Source organism: Pezoporus occidentalis, unplaced genomic scaffold (genome assembly GCF_034315485.1).
Source record: "Pezoporus occidentalis ecotype Australia unplaced genomic scaffold, CSIRO_AGI_Poc_V1 ctg37, whole genome shotgun sequence".
Lineage (NCBI taxonomy): Eukaryota > Metazoa > Chordata > Aves > Psittaciformes > Psittacidae > Pezoporus > Pezoporus occidentalis.
Window position 1 is genome coordinate 8,808,028 of NW_026915691.1, and position 16,441 is coordinate 8,824,468.

At 39.4% G+C, this 16,441-nt stretch overlaps 1 protein-coding gene across 3 annotated transcripts in view; it reads right to left on the bottom strand.

Moving 5' to 3' along the window:
• The window catches only part of TMEM132C (transmembrane protein 132C), a 204,188-nt gene that overhangs the window by 152,977 nt on the left and 34,770 nt on the right, over positions 1–16,441 (bottom strand). The window contains exon 1 of one of the 3 annotated variants that reach the window (XM_062631608.1): positions 4,897–5,012. The exons of the other annotated variants lie outside the window; for them this stretch is intronic. The gene's annotated coding sequence lies outside the window, so the exon portion shown is untranslated. Of the gene's footprint in view, positions 1–4,896; positions 5,013–16,441 lie in introns of those variants that run through there. 3 annotated transcript variants of the gene reach the window in all.

A 16,441-nucleotide genomic window follows, 5' to 3' on the forward strand; every position in this document is an offset into this window, starting at 1 on the left:
CTATAGCAAATGTATCTTCTCTATCTCTCTCAATTTCTTTAACCAAGATGTGTTAGTCAAAGACTGGCTGACATTCAGGACTGAAATCTATAAACCATTTCCTGAGACTGTCTGATGACCTTAAAAGTCTGTAAAACAACAGTGTATATGCAAAGGTTAGTGAAGATTTCAGAAATCATTCCTGCTCCCAGTGCTGACATTACCCATTGTCTGCGCTGCTGAGCCCATCTGACATATTGAAGCTGGCTCACTGTTTAGAGTAGAAGATAAATATCCAGAACTCAAATTTCTGCTAATGAAAGCTTTTGTTGAGAGATAAGGTTTGAAAAACTTCTACAGAGACACCATTCAGGTACTCAGGCTTTCTTCCCCTTGCCAGAAGCTGCAAATGTCAGTGTCCTGTGAGCAACATACAGTAGGTAAAATGTCATATGATGGCCTTTCGTTCTATTGCTGTTTGCCTCATTGTGGTAAACTCCATGGATTCTGCATTCATTCATTGTGTCAGTGCTACAAGTCCAAAGCAAATAACACTTAAGCTGATTCTATCTGATAGGTGTAGAGAATAGGAGAAGTATTTAGGACACCACAGTTTATTCACAGCTCCATCAAAAACATATGGCAGCCATAGGAAACTTCTGCAACCCAGTTTCTCTAGCAATGAAATGAAACTGTCACTGAATTTGACTGACTTGTTATTAAAAAACACTTGGAGTTCATCAGACAAAGACTAAAGGCTAGGTAAAACAGTTTTGTTCTGGGGTTCTTTTGGTCTTTACATCAGGCAAAAATAACCCAGTGGAAGTTACAGAGTAGGGAATAAGCAGACACCACGGCAATATGGTCAGGATTTTCTAACTTAACCAGTAACTTTTCAGATTTGGATTATGTCCCATTGAAGACACTGCTGAAGAGACCTTATTTTCACAGGAGCACAGTTGTGTGAAAGACAGGTCTCTGCAGAGGATGTTGCAAATTTATCCCTACAAGATGGCTCATAAAAACCCTAGGGAATTTTAAGCCTAGGCCAGAATGTCACAGTGATCACGTACATGAGTATCACAGTTAGATTTGACTTTTAAGTGTCATAAAAATGAGGACATGTAAAATATAAGTTACAAACAAGAAACATAGTTCTGGCCTTGGCAATGTATCAATTCCTCTACCTGTGTGTCTCTATTTTTTAATAGCACTGTGCTTTCCTCTGCTGTTTAAGTCTCCGTTAGATGCTGATACGCACTCACTCCACTGTTTAGACATAAAATTGCTTGGCACAGGGTCCTTGTTTTAAAAGGGATTAGGGTTCTATAGCCCGAATGGTGCAATTTGCTCAGCACTCTCCACTGCCACAAAAATCAACAAAGAACAGGAGTACAGAGCTGAGCACAAATAGTGCTCAGATCTGTACAGGATGGAGCTTTCATCTACATAGGTATGAAAAAGGACACAGAGGACTCTAATTATAAAGCTTTTCCCCCTAACACAGAGTATGAAAAAAGGAGAACAGTTTTCCCTTGTAAATCGGTACATTGAGAAGTTAACTAAAAATAAAGCTAACCTAGATGACCTTCAGGTCCTTTCCAACCCTAACCATTCTATGACAGAAATAGCAGGACTTTGTGCTACATTTAGTGCCAAAAAGCCTACACTGAGATTCAGTCTGCACCATGATCTGCATGACACAAATGTAAGAGACACGATTCAAAGACCAGGGTAGAACCTGGCAGTGAATGATGCCATGGCTGATCATGATCATCAGACCTGAGACAGGCTTTTCCTGAGGTTTATAAAATACTTTTAGCATATACCTTAACATGCTCTTAACAGGCATCTCATGTTTCAAGGCCTATATTCTCAGGGTCCTGGATTGCACCAGGAAATAAACTCCTTCAGACCTATCGTCTCACCTCAGCAATTAAATACCTACCAGATGGAAAACTTTTTCCCACCACCTAGACAGGGAACTGACATAGGGTAAGTAAATAAAAGTTTTCCAGGAGTTTCTATCAAAGCTAAGCACAGAACTCAGACATCTTTGGACTCTTTGATGTCATTATCCACAAATCCAATCCTTCCATTTCCAAACCTCCTTTACACAGATTGATAATAAACATGTCAGAAGCTGCACAAATTTTTTAGAGGTCGCACAATTTAAACTTGCTCCCATGTAAGCCCATGGGAAAATCACAGCAAGAGGAATTCCTGACCTGTGAAGAGAGCTGCAGATTTGGTTATCACATCTGGGAAAGAACAGATTTCAAGATCATGTATTTAAAACACACCATGGAGTCCCACACCACTGGAAATACTGAAATATGCTTTTAGCATTACACATCCTGTTCCTTAATACAAGTATCCTGTGTTTTAAAGGTGATCCAAGTTATCTTTAGGCCCAATAACATACCAACTGCCACGTGGATTCTCTGGGATTGCACTTACATGGTTGAGAGTCTTCCATGCTCTAACAAAATTATGCATCATCAACCCTGATATACCTGTGGCAGAGCAAAACCCCTCCTGGAGAGCAGTTTCCTTTCTTCATTAGCACTTTCCCTAGAGCTGTGATCATAATGAGAATGTTTACACAAGAGCACTGATAACTGACTGAAAGGGTATGTGACTTGGATTAGGAATAGTTTTAAACAAATGCTTTCAGTAAACCTTTCAGCTTCCCATGTTATGGTCTTGAGGGAATTTTACTTTTCAGGAGAAGAAAAACTTTATTAGCAAAAACTATTTCCATCGTCCTAACCAGTGTGTGTAGAATCCCTTTTGTTTGCCTTAATTTAGGTCCAGAATCTGCAAAGCTCAAGCTTGGTAGCAGACCCCTCAATGCGCCTTTCGGTATTCAAAATCTACACACAGAGTCACACAGAAAAGATTTTGATGACTGCCTAAGGTAGTGTCACCACATGGCAAATGTGCTGTTTTGCATTCTGGACAGATATAACACAGTAAAACACAGCTAAATCCAACCAGCTATATACAGCATATGAAGCAGGAGACAGCAGCATTACACTGCATGTGAATCAGGTGAAAGCATCAAAACAAGACAGCATAAGAAGGTAGTATGGCATGTCTTACCACTGGTGTGTGAAACTTGGCAAGAGAAAGCAGCAAATGCTTCCAAGATTAACTTTGTCAGCTTTTCTAAGCAGTAACTAAATGCTTCAGTCTTCCCTACCTGGGTTCTCTAGGAATCTGTGCAAATTTGGTGTGAAGTATCTACTTTAAAAACACCATTGAAGTACTGACTTAGATCAGCTTTAACTGTTGCAGAATTCCATCCTTAGAAAAGTTTCACCACTGGTATAAATCAGTAAAGTACCATAAAAGCCAGAAATCACTCTGTGCTACCCCAGCAATGTCCCAGCCCCAAAGATATTTTTCTATTTGCTTCCTGGGCAACTAAAAAAGTTTATTATTTATATGAAAATCCAATTTAAGAATCTAATCTGTGAAGACAGACACTGACCCTTCTTCACTCTCTCCTCCTCCTCCATGGAGGAATCTGGAACAGTTACAGACATAATGCATGCACATTTGTAATACTTACATGTATTAAATACTTGCATGCATGCATGCAGCGACTTAAAACATGCCAGAAAATCCCAATATCCTGCCTCCAACCCTGCTACCTATCTCCATTTCAAAAATGGAATGAGGATTTATGAGGAGATTAATTGAGAAACGAGGCTGAGGGGGTGGGGGACCGCCTTGTGCATTTGGGAAATGAACCCAGTGTCACCTTTAACCTCCAAGTAATTCTTTGTCACAGAGCACAAAGCAACTCATCATACCAGAACAGTAGCAGGACAGAAACCAAGCGGAAATATATCTGGTTAAACACCTTCTTTCTCAGGGATTAATTAAATAGCATATTAGAGCACTGCTGTTACTGTGGTCATAGCACCACTAAGGCTTGTTTTAAGGTGATACCACCTAAAAAGGTGACCTAGCTGCTGTTGCTAACAGAGCAAGGGACAGTGGATACCAAAGTAAGCAGCTGTTCCCAAAATCCTGAATTGCTGTTTCTCGCAGGTATCCTGGCCTAACTTAAAAGCCTGTGGTAGCCTCTCAGCCCTGCACAGCAGTCACTGGCTGATCTGTTTGGTGGTTGCTGGTACTGAGGGGCAGAAGTGGGAAGAAAGAGGGTCCTTAAGGCCCAATCCCCAAAGTAGCTGAACCTTGGCCATTCTCTAATCTCTTCTTTCCAGTTTATGTGCAACAGAGGAGTGGGTGATGAAATGACAGGAAGAGCAGAGCAGTACAGTGGTTGTGGTGTTAGTACTGGATATGGGAAGGCCAGAATTACAAAAGGAAGAATAAAGTCCAAAAGAAGGAATCCTCCAGAGGGCATAAGCAGACCTGACAGAATGCCTAATCATAGTGAGGAAGTGCAGAAGAGATATGTACATGTGGTTTTAATTCTGGTTTTAATGTTTAAGGTAGAGAGGATGATTTAGAAGTCCCTCTCTAAAGCCTCTTTCATTTGCTCTATTGTCTCATTATAATCTGTGTAGAAAGGGTCAAACCAAAGCACACCATCTGTGCTGTACCTGAAGAAAGTATCTGGGAGAAGACATCTGGCAATTCCCGTTTTGAAATTAGGATGCAGAGACCACTGAGACCAAGTTTCTCTTTCCAAGACAAAGTTTGCAGCAAAGGAATAAATTCAGAAGTCTGAAAACAAGGCATGTCTAAGATAAAGATACCTAACAAAAACCTGGATCCAGTTTACTAAGCAGAGAACAGTCTGGCAAATCTTCAAGAAGGAATGGTGGATCACGTTAACGAAAGAGGCAAAGTTGGCCTGCATACCTCTGAAAGTACAAGAGAGTAAATGTGTATTTTCTGGGGCTGGTAGAAAACAGACTCCATTTCTAAGAATCCTACCTTAATGTTGCTTCCCAAGTGTCCTTAAAGTCATTGCCAAAGACAAGTGACAATAATGGATGCAAGTTTGTTATGCTGGGTGCCACAAAACTGCACGGAGCAAACACTTGTACCATCTTTATAAGAGGTTGAATGTGTCATACTCCTAAAGTGCTGTTGTTCACGAATCAGTGAGACCTCCCTGCAAATCAATGAAATAGAGCTTTGCTATACATTTTGCAAGTTCTATTTTTGTCCTTTCCTAATATAACTTCCAAACCTTTCTTCTCCCCCACATCCATGCCACAGAGCCCTAATTCACACAGCTTAAAGCACAGAGTACCTCCAATTCTTTCCAACAGATGCAGCCCTTAAAGATGAAATTAATTTTTCCCTTTCTTTGAAAATCATCTTCATTCAGCCAGGCTCCTAAGGGAAATTAATGAGTGCTCACTGAATATGTTTACATAAGATCTCCTCAGGATTTATGCTATTAAGCATTAGGCATGTTTTAATCTGCCCTCTAAGGGACAGAAAAGCTGATGTGGCTGGCTAATGTCTCAATGCAAGGAATACTGTCCACTCACTCTTGGCAGCACTGCATGTGCTAACACACAGCAGGCAACCAGAGACCAGAAGCAGAGGATGGGGTTACAGCTGAATAAAAGCTACTGATTTAATCAGAAGTGTTCAGGGCTCTATTGTCAGCGAGATGCCGCAAGACTGAGATACAGTGCAAAAGGCTTCTGTAAGACCCTGCCTTTGAGCACAGCTCTCACTCCCCTGAGCCACCACTACTGGCTGTCCCCACTGCCAGCAGTGGTGATTCTCTGTGCTATCAAATAGGAGGGAGGCCTCTTGCATTCCTCCAGTAACACACAAACAAGCCTGTCACATGCTTCTGCCTACCCAAACGTATTTTCCCACATTGCGCTACACTGGATCCCAAGTGCTCGTTCCTAGGCATTGTTTCTCAGAAGTCTGCCATAGGAATTTTATCACTGACTGTAAAATCAAGTTCTCGGTGTGCTTCACAACCAAAGCTTGGCTTACGCTATCTGATATAGGCTTCTCTGGAGTTAGAAATATTCTTTTGCTAGTTCTTACTTACATAAAAGAAATCATACAGTTCTTTATGTAACAGTAATAGTATGCATCATCATAATGAAATATGTACATGTGCAAACATACACGCAGTATGTATTTGCACACACATACATACAGTTCATTCTATATGATAAACTGGAAATTCAATTCTTGAACTAGCTCTCAGACTGATTGGTCATATCATGCCTGAGCAAGGAAAAAGCCAGATACCTTCTCCCTGTTGTAACTTTACTGAAGCCAGATGTCTTGCATCAGTAAAAATTGTGGTCTAGCATGGCTGTTGGATCAAGACAATATGACTTCAGCAATGATTAAAGATGCCTGTGGCTTCTGGGCACACAGGAACAAAGGAAACCCCTCTGTTAAAAGAGGGGTTACATAAAATTCACTGCTGCCTCCACATCTGCAGTTTTGTCTCCTTTGTTAGTTACAAAACAATAGAATCAGATTAATGAAAAGAAAAAGGAAACTATTACTATACTGCCCAGCTTACAAAGCCTATCCTGGAGTTCATTTTGCCTCCTTGTTTCCCCAGGTAAAGCTAGCCAGCTAAAGCAGAGCAGTACGAAAGCCACTGTGCCATGCAAATTCAGGAGCCAAAACTTAACTGGTATCATTTTTGTTTTCAAAAAATAAATATAAAGCCAATACCACCCTGAAGTTCCAGAGTACTGCATTAACACTCTTGTCAGCTGTAGGGCTTTTGGACTGCTATATATTTTTTTTTCTTTTATAAGTCTATTTAAACCTGTCTGTATTTCAGTCTGCTAAGGTTGCTTAGCCACGTATGAACTCCATTCATGGCCAGCTGTAATAAATGTCACATGCTGTAACGCAAACAGGCAGTTGTGCTGGTTTTCCGGAGATCTTCATTCAGAAAAAGATTAAGAGTAGTTTTAAGATGCTGTAAATGCTGACCTGCTCACTGTGAAAATGCATGGTACTTGCTCTCCACAGAAAGCAAAGCTTGCAAGTGGGGTAGGGAGGAAGCCTGCTTACACCAGCCCTCTCTGAGATAACGTATTTGTGATGTTTTAGTTTAGAGGCAATATCATACATTTGATTTAAAAGACATATAAACATCTTATACCCCTGATGGGCACAGAGCAGACTATGTAGAACTCCTGCCCCATGGGCTGCATGGTAAAGAGCAGCACAAGTTTCTTCTTGGTATAAATTTAAAGGGAGGACCTACAATATGGAGAAATCTTCAAAGGCCAGTCAGGTTTCCAGTCCAACAACCCTGCCAAGTGTTGCTTTAATCCTTTATTTACCAGTAAATCTGCCGCTCTGTTCAGCAGGCTTTTACTGGTATTGGGTTTCAGCTTGAAACCCAAAAGCTGTAAGCATATGCTGTGTAGCCCTAATGAGAAACTCAATCTATTAATGAGCAGACCTTCTCCACAGGACCAGGTCTTGGCAACATGAGTCAGTTCCTGAACTTTCACCTCCCACTTGGCAGCATACCAGACTAACTCCACATCTCTCAGCTGGCTTACATTATCAGCTCATTATTAACATACATCAGGGCCAGATCTCTTTTACATGCACCCAGCAAACAGGAAACTAGACAAGGGGAGGGCTCCTCATTTTTGTTTGACTCTGGAGCTCATAAAAATGACTAATTAGAACCAGCCATAGTGGAGGCACTCTGCAGATTTGCTCCAATGTTCCCTGCCTGTGCACGTTAGTCCTGACTTGGGATAAGTACCACAAAATGTCATGGTAGTCCCTAGCTGTCTGCAATAATCAGACATCCCTTCCCTCTGTCACAGTATCTTACAGTTCTAATCATCAAGAGCTTATGAGAAGCAGAAATGTGCTAGTCTTATTTTACAGAAAAGGAATCATGGTGCAGACAGAATAAATAATTTGTCTAATGTTACACAAAGTCTACTGCAAAGAAAGCTGGGTTTCTTGAAATCAGCTCCTCTGCATGGACTCCCCCCTGCAGTAAAGAGAACTGTGGACACTCTGGGTAGCCAATTTCAAAAAGGAATGGTGTATATTTTAGATTTACACGCTTGCATGGGTTCAGAGAACTCGGTTCAGAGCTTCACTTTGAAGTGGCCTGCAAACCACCAGCAATGTACACACCACACTTTGGGAAAGCATTATAGGGAGTCTCTCATGGTGAGAGTTGTCTCTCATCAAGCATGGAAGATGATTCTCTTGCATAGCAAGCACTATCCTTAATGACCTGCTACTACTTGTTATGAGTTGTCTCTTTTTCCTTACTCAGTTGGTATTCTTTACTTTTGTTCTCTAGTCCCTGCTCCTCACCAGTCAGCCTCATGCTCAGAAGATTTGGCAGAACAAAAGAGATTTTCCTCCAGATGCCTGGTTCAAATCCTGTCCAGTCAGGCAGTAACCAAAAGTTGCATTAGGTTGGTAACTGTTTCCTTATCATCTGAGCACAGATGCCAGCGCACAATCAGTGCCCACATCAGAAAATGTAATTGGAGACACAGACAGCAAGAAAGGTCAGAAAAGTCTCCTGAGGTCAGAAAGGGTGATACTAGTAATGTGGATTACACTAACGCTGTTATACAGCATTCTGTACCTGGAGTCATCTTTGATCAAGGTACATATCTCTTCTTAATGCACAGAGCTCATACCTGTTTTGAAACAATCTTTCAAGAAAGCTAGCCTTAACACAAATCAATAGAAAATCTGGCAAAATCTCAGAGCCTACACAAGCCTACAATTTTCTTTAGCTGCTCAAAAGGTAGCAATTTATATTCCCTTTTTAAAATTAGCTGTGGTTAGTATTATTTTTTTGGAGCTGATCTCGTTTTGTAACTACCCTCCTGTTCAGACTGAATCTATGCACAGATGCTCAGAGCCAAAAATCTGTTCTCATTTAATCTACAGTAGAACAGGTAAAGAGTAAATATATTCCACATAGGTTCCCGTCTTGCTGCTTCAACCTCCCACAGCACTGCAGTAGGCAAAATGAACTAGATAGCTGCTGATGACCTGCTGTTGCAAGAGGTTTTTGTCAGCTCTGCTCCTCTGAAAGTTTTCACACTGGTAACTAGAGAAGAGCAGTACAAAATATTCTTATGGGACCAAAGACCATTCAAACACAAAGGAACTAGAAAGAGATTTTAGCTACGTAAAATGTGCCATCTTCTCCAAAACCACAGTTGAGAAACCTGCAGTTATCCAAAGTGAAGTGACTTTGTGGAAGCAACGGTGATCAGAAAAATAGAATGCTTTGGATCAAGCAGGCAAGAATAATTACAAGTAATTTTTCACTTGTAATTATGCTAAGATGGCAAACTCTGAATTAAGATGAAAGTTTTGAGATCCACAATGTTAAGGTAATCCCACAAGAGAGGCACCATATCTGCAATTCTCCTACAACTGAATTACCATAGGCCACTGATTTCTAGGTACACAGAGACCCCAAGAGCTCTTTTACAGAAATAAATGCCTGGGGCCTTAACTAGTTCTCAAAAAATGCTGTGGGACCTTTGAAATGGTGTTTATGTAATGGAAGGTGGTGTTACCAAAATTATAAACTCCAAGATATTAATGTGCATCAATATATTACGGTCAACTCCAAGATAAAATGTATATTTAAACATATTTTCATAAAACTTTAATTCATTCATATTGTTCCACGATGAGAGATGCCATCATTAATAAAGGATGTAGAAGAAGAGACACTAAAATTTGTTAGCTATTCAATACCAGTCTCATTACAAATAGTTGAGTAATTTCATTCTCAATAAAGTTTTACAGTAGTTAAAGAAAGTCTTACTCCTCTTAAAAAGGGTGTGATACTAAACCAGGTAAACCAATGAACTTACTCCTTCTGACATTCTTGATGCTTGGTGCTGACCTGTGAAAATCTAGGCAAGATAAATTAAAAACTTTTCTAATATATAAAGTGACACCTTCTTCTCCTAAAAGAAATGTTCTATATTGCAGCAGCATTTTAAACTATTTGCCCAAGATCGCTACGCAACTGCAACTCATGTGCTCTATGGTAGGCACCTACACCTAAGAATGGGGCTAGCCTCTATTTTATCTTAAATACGTGCTCAGAGATGCAAAGATTCCCCAAGAATCAGCAAAACTGGCTTCATTAGGGAACAAATCATAGTCTGGTACCTACATAAGGATTTAGCAATTCCGCTTTAGATTACGCAATTAGGAAAAACACTGGCTCTTCTCCTTTCCTAAATACTTTCAAATTAATAAAAGCAAAACAAACAAACAAAAAAAAAAAGAAAAAACCCACATAGCAATGGCTGAACAAAGATTGGTACTGGATGGAATTTGAAAGTAAATCCGCCAAGATTCAATTTTTAAGCAGAAGCAAACTTAAGCAAAGTGTTTACTGCTCAGCATTCCAAACTGCATCACCAGCCTTACCTTACATTTAAAGGTTTTAGAGGCACCAATGCTACTTTTCATTAGTATCTATGGTGTTTTCAGTTTGAAAGCTATAACCCATGTTTTTTGCCGAATAAGCTACTGAGTATCATTATTAAAACTAACTGCCCTTAACACCAAAGCCAAATACAGCAAATGAGGTGCTGACTCATGGCTGTCCTGTTACCCTTATCTCCTCAGTCTATCTTAGATCTTCCCATCGCCCATTCACTTCTGACACTGAAATGGCAAACAGACAGCTGATTTTGCAGCCAAGAATCTGTCCTGCCCTGGCTATCGCCCAGTAGTGAAGCCCTTTGAGTAACTTCATCAGCAACTTCCCTGCAACACCAAGATTTTCTCTCCAGCAGGCCACATGGCAAAATAAGTAGGTCGGTTCACTTCCATACCTCTGAATCTGACAAGTCAAAAAGAAAATGAACAAGTCTTGGCTGTAGCTAACCAGAAAGTATGAGAAAATAAACATTAATCAATTTATTTCCAATACCATATCCTTTTTTCATATGGTTGGAAATGTAAGGAATAACCTATGTCCAAGTCTTAAACACCTGAATTTTATTTAGCAAGTCCAAATTGACTAAGTATGTTACTGATTTCTAGAAGATTAATAACAATTGTCAGGGTTACCTGAAAACTTTCTAGACAAATTGTAGCTGTATTTCCCGAAAACTTCTACCAACCTCAACCACAAACAGCATAGATGGCTTCTCCCTTGGTCATTCCATTCATCTAGAGCACAAAAGGAATCCTGATTCCTGCGAGTGTTATATCAGATAATGTATGTGCTTGAAATGACAGGAATATACCTACTGAATATTTTCTGGCAAATCTCTGTTCCATAGCGGTACTTACAGGACCAGCTCTTGGCTATTACATAAACCAGCATCTGAATCTGATGGAGGCTAGCTACATTTTCTAAGTTTTAGCTTAATTTCCTTTAAGAAAAACAACTCTCCCAATTCTTCTTCAAACTGATGAATTATTGCGTCTCCTTAAGCAGCAACAAACCACAGTCACAAAAGATTTATGAAACATTAGTGACACTATTAAAGTAAATAAATGGCTTTCTGATAGAGTTTTTAAAGTTCCTAATGCAACAGCATAAATAAGTCCTCTTGATGGAATATTAGTATTGTAAGTTGGCAGGAATCCATCTCATGATATAGTCAAGTAGGGAACTTCCTGAGCATACTTAATTCCTGTAACTAGCAAATAACAGCAAACAACTTTGTCCTGTTAAATCTCCTGCTTTACATCTTCCATTCATTTCCTTCCAGCCTCAACACTACCACCAACTCAAAGAGCTTCTACTGAACCATAAGAAACCTCACAACAAAAACCTCAGTAACTAAAGATTAATGTTCCTTTGGCTTTTTAAACTTCTACAGTTCTCATTAGAAATGCTGTCAATTGAAACAAATCATTAAGGATGAGCACGGTCTCATGGTCAGAAGTCCTTTCCATGACTGACATGTGGCAAACAATAAATTTCCTGCTAACATGAGCTAATAATACCCATCTTAGCCATAGCTCCATTCACGCTTTCAGCATGCTGCAGGAAAGAGCAGAGACACACATAGCACTTCTTCAGTCCTTTAGAACAGCCTTCCCAATTGAAAAAATATGCATTCTCAGCAGGAAACCACCAGATCTAAACATTTCACTCAGTCAATTTTTCTTTCTAAACCCCCTCAAATCTACATTTTGCATATAAATCCTTATTCCCATCTCCCAGAATTCCCTTGCATCTACTATGAAAGCATCTTGAAACACTTGGGGGAGCAAAGCAAAACAGTTGATCAAAATCATGATTAAACCAACATGTTTCCACAGTAGGTTTAGATTTGTCTAGGTTCTTGTGACTACAGATATGAGGGATCAGACCTTACCAGATGTGACACTCAGTAGCAAAGGAGAAGCGTTCAAGAAGCAAAAAGACAACTGCTTCAAGAAAGACGAAACCCAGCCCCACAAAGAGAGAATGAACTCACAGCATGTCTCCATTTTCAGTGTCTTTGAGGTTGAATAAGACACTTTGAATAAATAATATTTATTTCTGTTACAGTACATCTACCAAAGAATTTCTGAGAAATAAGCATTAAGTTTTTCCTTACTTAAGCATCTGAAAAGTAAATGACAGTAGAACCTTGCCCCTATATACTAAAAAGATTTAACTGCTAGACTGCTACCAAGTTAAAATCCTACATAGTACCCCAATATATTAAAACCAAATCAGTGGCTTTTTCACTTCTGCTGGATGGAGAGGGCAACAACATGAACAGCTTTCCAGAATCAATTTCAGATTTAATACACATAGCAAAAAAAATGCAGATTCATTCTAGAACAGGAAAGAGTAGGCACTTGTCTTTTTTCTGGGTTTTTCATTATTTACATCATCTTTCCAAGCTCTACACATGGCTACTGTTGGTGTAAACACACTGGTATTTATTTACAAGCGCTGTTAATCATGCTGTTTAAATTCCAGTCATACACACTGTCATACACATTGTACTATTAGATACACCAGCTATATTTAAGAAATGCAGACCTGACACAAATACCTGTTATAACTTCAGGATCACTCCCCTAGCCAGCAGAAGTCAGTGTCATTTCCACAGTTTTACAGGCGGTGAAACTAAGGAACAGATGAAAACTTGCCCAACCCACAGCAGTAACAAGACCAAAATCTATTAGAAGCACAGGATGGAAGAACTGACAAAGCAATTGCACAAGACATCAGATACATCTGGGAGAAAAATAGTGTTTTGATCAGGTTTTCTGTTATGTGAAGGGCAATTATATTCATACATATCAGAAGAACTTCATTCATTTTTGATGTATCACAAGAAAACTTCCCTATGGTTCAGGACTATCTAGACGTTAACAGGCAGATTGAAAAACTAAATCCCATCCCAATTATTTACACAATTTCCCTATTTCTTCCTTTAAAGATATATGGGATTACTGCTGCTCTAGTTCTTACCCCCACCAGAAACTTAGCTAAATTCTGTCTTCTGGGTATATAATCACTGCACATTAATGTGCCAGTGAAAAAGAAGGCTGTTCTGGTATTAAATTCCCTAGTTACTCAGATAACTGCTTTCTCTGTTCATTTGCTAGTTGCTAGCAATCCGAAGGTTCAGTGGTAATTGCAGTGGTTAAGACTTCAGTGTTACTGGAAATGAACCAAAGTCTCTGAATTGCAGCAGGAGGTGCAGACTGTCCCAGTGTATTCACTGCTTGTGCTGATAGTTCCCTCCCATCATTAATTATTTTGTTTTATTTATTTTTTTTAATGGCAAAGTGTTTGCTTGGAAATTTTTAAGTGACCCCAGAAAACACAATAGCCTCTTGCTTCAGTAAGACACGCTCAGGAGATACGCAGGAAAGAAATATCCTGAGGGTCGAAAGCAATACCTTTGAACTCAAGGATGATATAATGATTAGAAGAAAAAGAGCATAATGCATCCTTCATTTTACTTCTTATTTCTTATTATTTGTATTACACCATATTCAAATAGAAAAAGCTGATCACTGCAGATTTCTAATGCATAAAATGACATGAAAATGAACCTTCCCACCACTTTTAAAGTCCCTTCTCTTAAGAACATGAAGGTTTTGAAGAGTCTCAATGAAAATATATTAATAAAAGGCTGACTAAACAGTTTTCCTCCAATTTCTTCCTCAAACTGAACAGTTTTCACTCTTCTAAATATAAAATTTGTCCAGAGACAGACCAACACTGGTACAGAAAATCTCATTTCCAATTCTGATGTATTTATTGACAAGAGGAAAAAGGCCCAATAATAAGAAATATCAGGCAGCCTCAACTCTAGATGGTGTTGCCAGGTCCTCTTAGAATTCATTAGCTTGCTCCAAGGTATCAAGATCACACATACCTGGCCACTCAGGTGAGTATGACCAAGATCTAATGACTTTTCTGTCTGGAGGAGAGTTTTGTAATGCTGTCCCTTGCACAACAATGCCTCTGCTACTACATTAAAATGCTGCTTAAGTCTGCTTCTGTGACAACTCTTCATTTCAAATGATTGTTTATGAAATTTAATAGCAGCAGTTCATTCCTGGGTGATGGTGTCTTTGACACAGAACACTTAATGTGAAATGTGAGTGGCATTTTAGTATGGCTCCTGTACTAAATATGACGGCATCTCTGGCTAATTAAAGTGCAGATGAGTTGTCATTAGGTCTGTATGAGCTCATTGTCCTTCTCAGGGACCAAAATTAAAGTTGCAACACATCTAGGGTGCAATCCTGCAGGCATTAACTTGCATTTCTACATTTGGAGTCTATAGCAGTCAGTACCCAGAGGCAGTAATTCTGAAATTCAGCTTGCAGGGCCCTAGAAATATAATCATTTCTTCCCACATTTACCTGAGGGCTGAGCTCATTTGAAAATCTGGGTCTCTGGGACTGAAGTAAAATTCAGTCTGTGGTGTGAACTTCCGATTTGGCAGTTGAAAGTTGATGTCAATCATTCCACATATATTACAAGCAACTGACATCCAGGAAGTCTCCTACTTCTAACCTTACTTGCTTTTGCCATATCACTATTCATTTAACATTTTAGAAAAGGGGGCTCAGAAATATTGTAAATCCTTTACCTACACCTAAAATCCAAGCCTGAAACCTTTTCCTTGGGAACAGCTCGGTTACTCAAGTCTGGTAGAAAACCTGCATGTCCTGTTCCTAATCTAGAGGAGAAGCATGAAACCATCCACATAAGAAAAAGCTAAGGAAAAAAAATCACTCCTCCAGTACCAACAATCAGACCCCAATCAGCAGCAAAGTACAAAGAACCAGCAGCAACAGAATGTACTTGTAAAATGGTCATGCTGTGATCATTTAAAGGAAGTGACCAACTCTTCCCTGCTCTCCCTCCCCTACATCTTTTCACTTGCTCCTTTCCAAGTGCGAGTCTCTCACAAATGATACCCGCAAAAAAAAAAAAAAAATCATTAAACCACTGTTGCAATTGTCCAGGGTCTGGGCAAAGATATAGACATGAAGATAGTTAACTGACTTGAGGGTAGTTTCTTGATTATAAGCTACTTTAAAACAAAATGAAAACCCCTTTTCTTTCTAAATTAAGCACCCTTTCCCTTGGTTTGGGTGCTGACAGGTTATACTAAGTCAGAGAGAAACACAGAGATGCCTGACTGCTGGTGTTAGCCTTTGTAAGCTATATTGAGTGTCACCTATTTGCTGCCACTTTCAGTGGAAGTTTAATACATCCATCTGCAGCTAAATCCACTTGGCTAGATTCATTCATTTACTTCTAGTTTTTGCCTTTAAGCATCTCTCTAGATGTCTGAAAAGAAAGAAATAAAGCAATTACTTGATTTCATCCTTAGGATTTTAGCTCTCAGCCTCGGCATGGTGCCTCTTCAGTGCTTGATTAGTGTCTAAATTCTCTCCAGATTAGAGAGGTTTGCCTTCTTTCTCTGTGCATTATACACATGGAAGAGAAAGGAAAACTCAAAGGGGTCCAATCTTCAGCGGGTATAAATCAGCTCCATTTCTGTCAGTTTTGGAGATGCTGTGCCAATTTACAGATGACAAAGATCTATTTCAAAATATTTTTCAAGCAGATATATACATTGAAGTATGCCATAAAACCTTAGCTATGATTTTAGAGTCTGAATTAATTCCACAATAAATAGCCTGTTTTAAAGACATAAATGTGCTCTCACCAAGTCAGCGTCTAGAATAAACTCTGCAGGATGTTTTGAATCAGTGCCCCAGAGATCATTGACTATAAATTGGAAGAAGAGAAATGGTTTGCTCAATACATGAAGTAGGGCTGAGAACAGAAAAATAATTAGAGAAAGCTACTGTTGTAGTTCTCCAGTTTATTTCTGTCTCAAAGTCCTTGAATAATGATCCAAAACACACCACTAGTGATTACTGTTTCCCAGTGATTAATCAGCTGCAAAGTCATCATCTTTCTTCTTCATCATCTCCTTGAGAACAGAGAAGGAAGCTGTGCAGTGGCTTTTTGAAGTGAAGAATTTTGTTCAGCTGCTCTGTATGA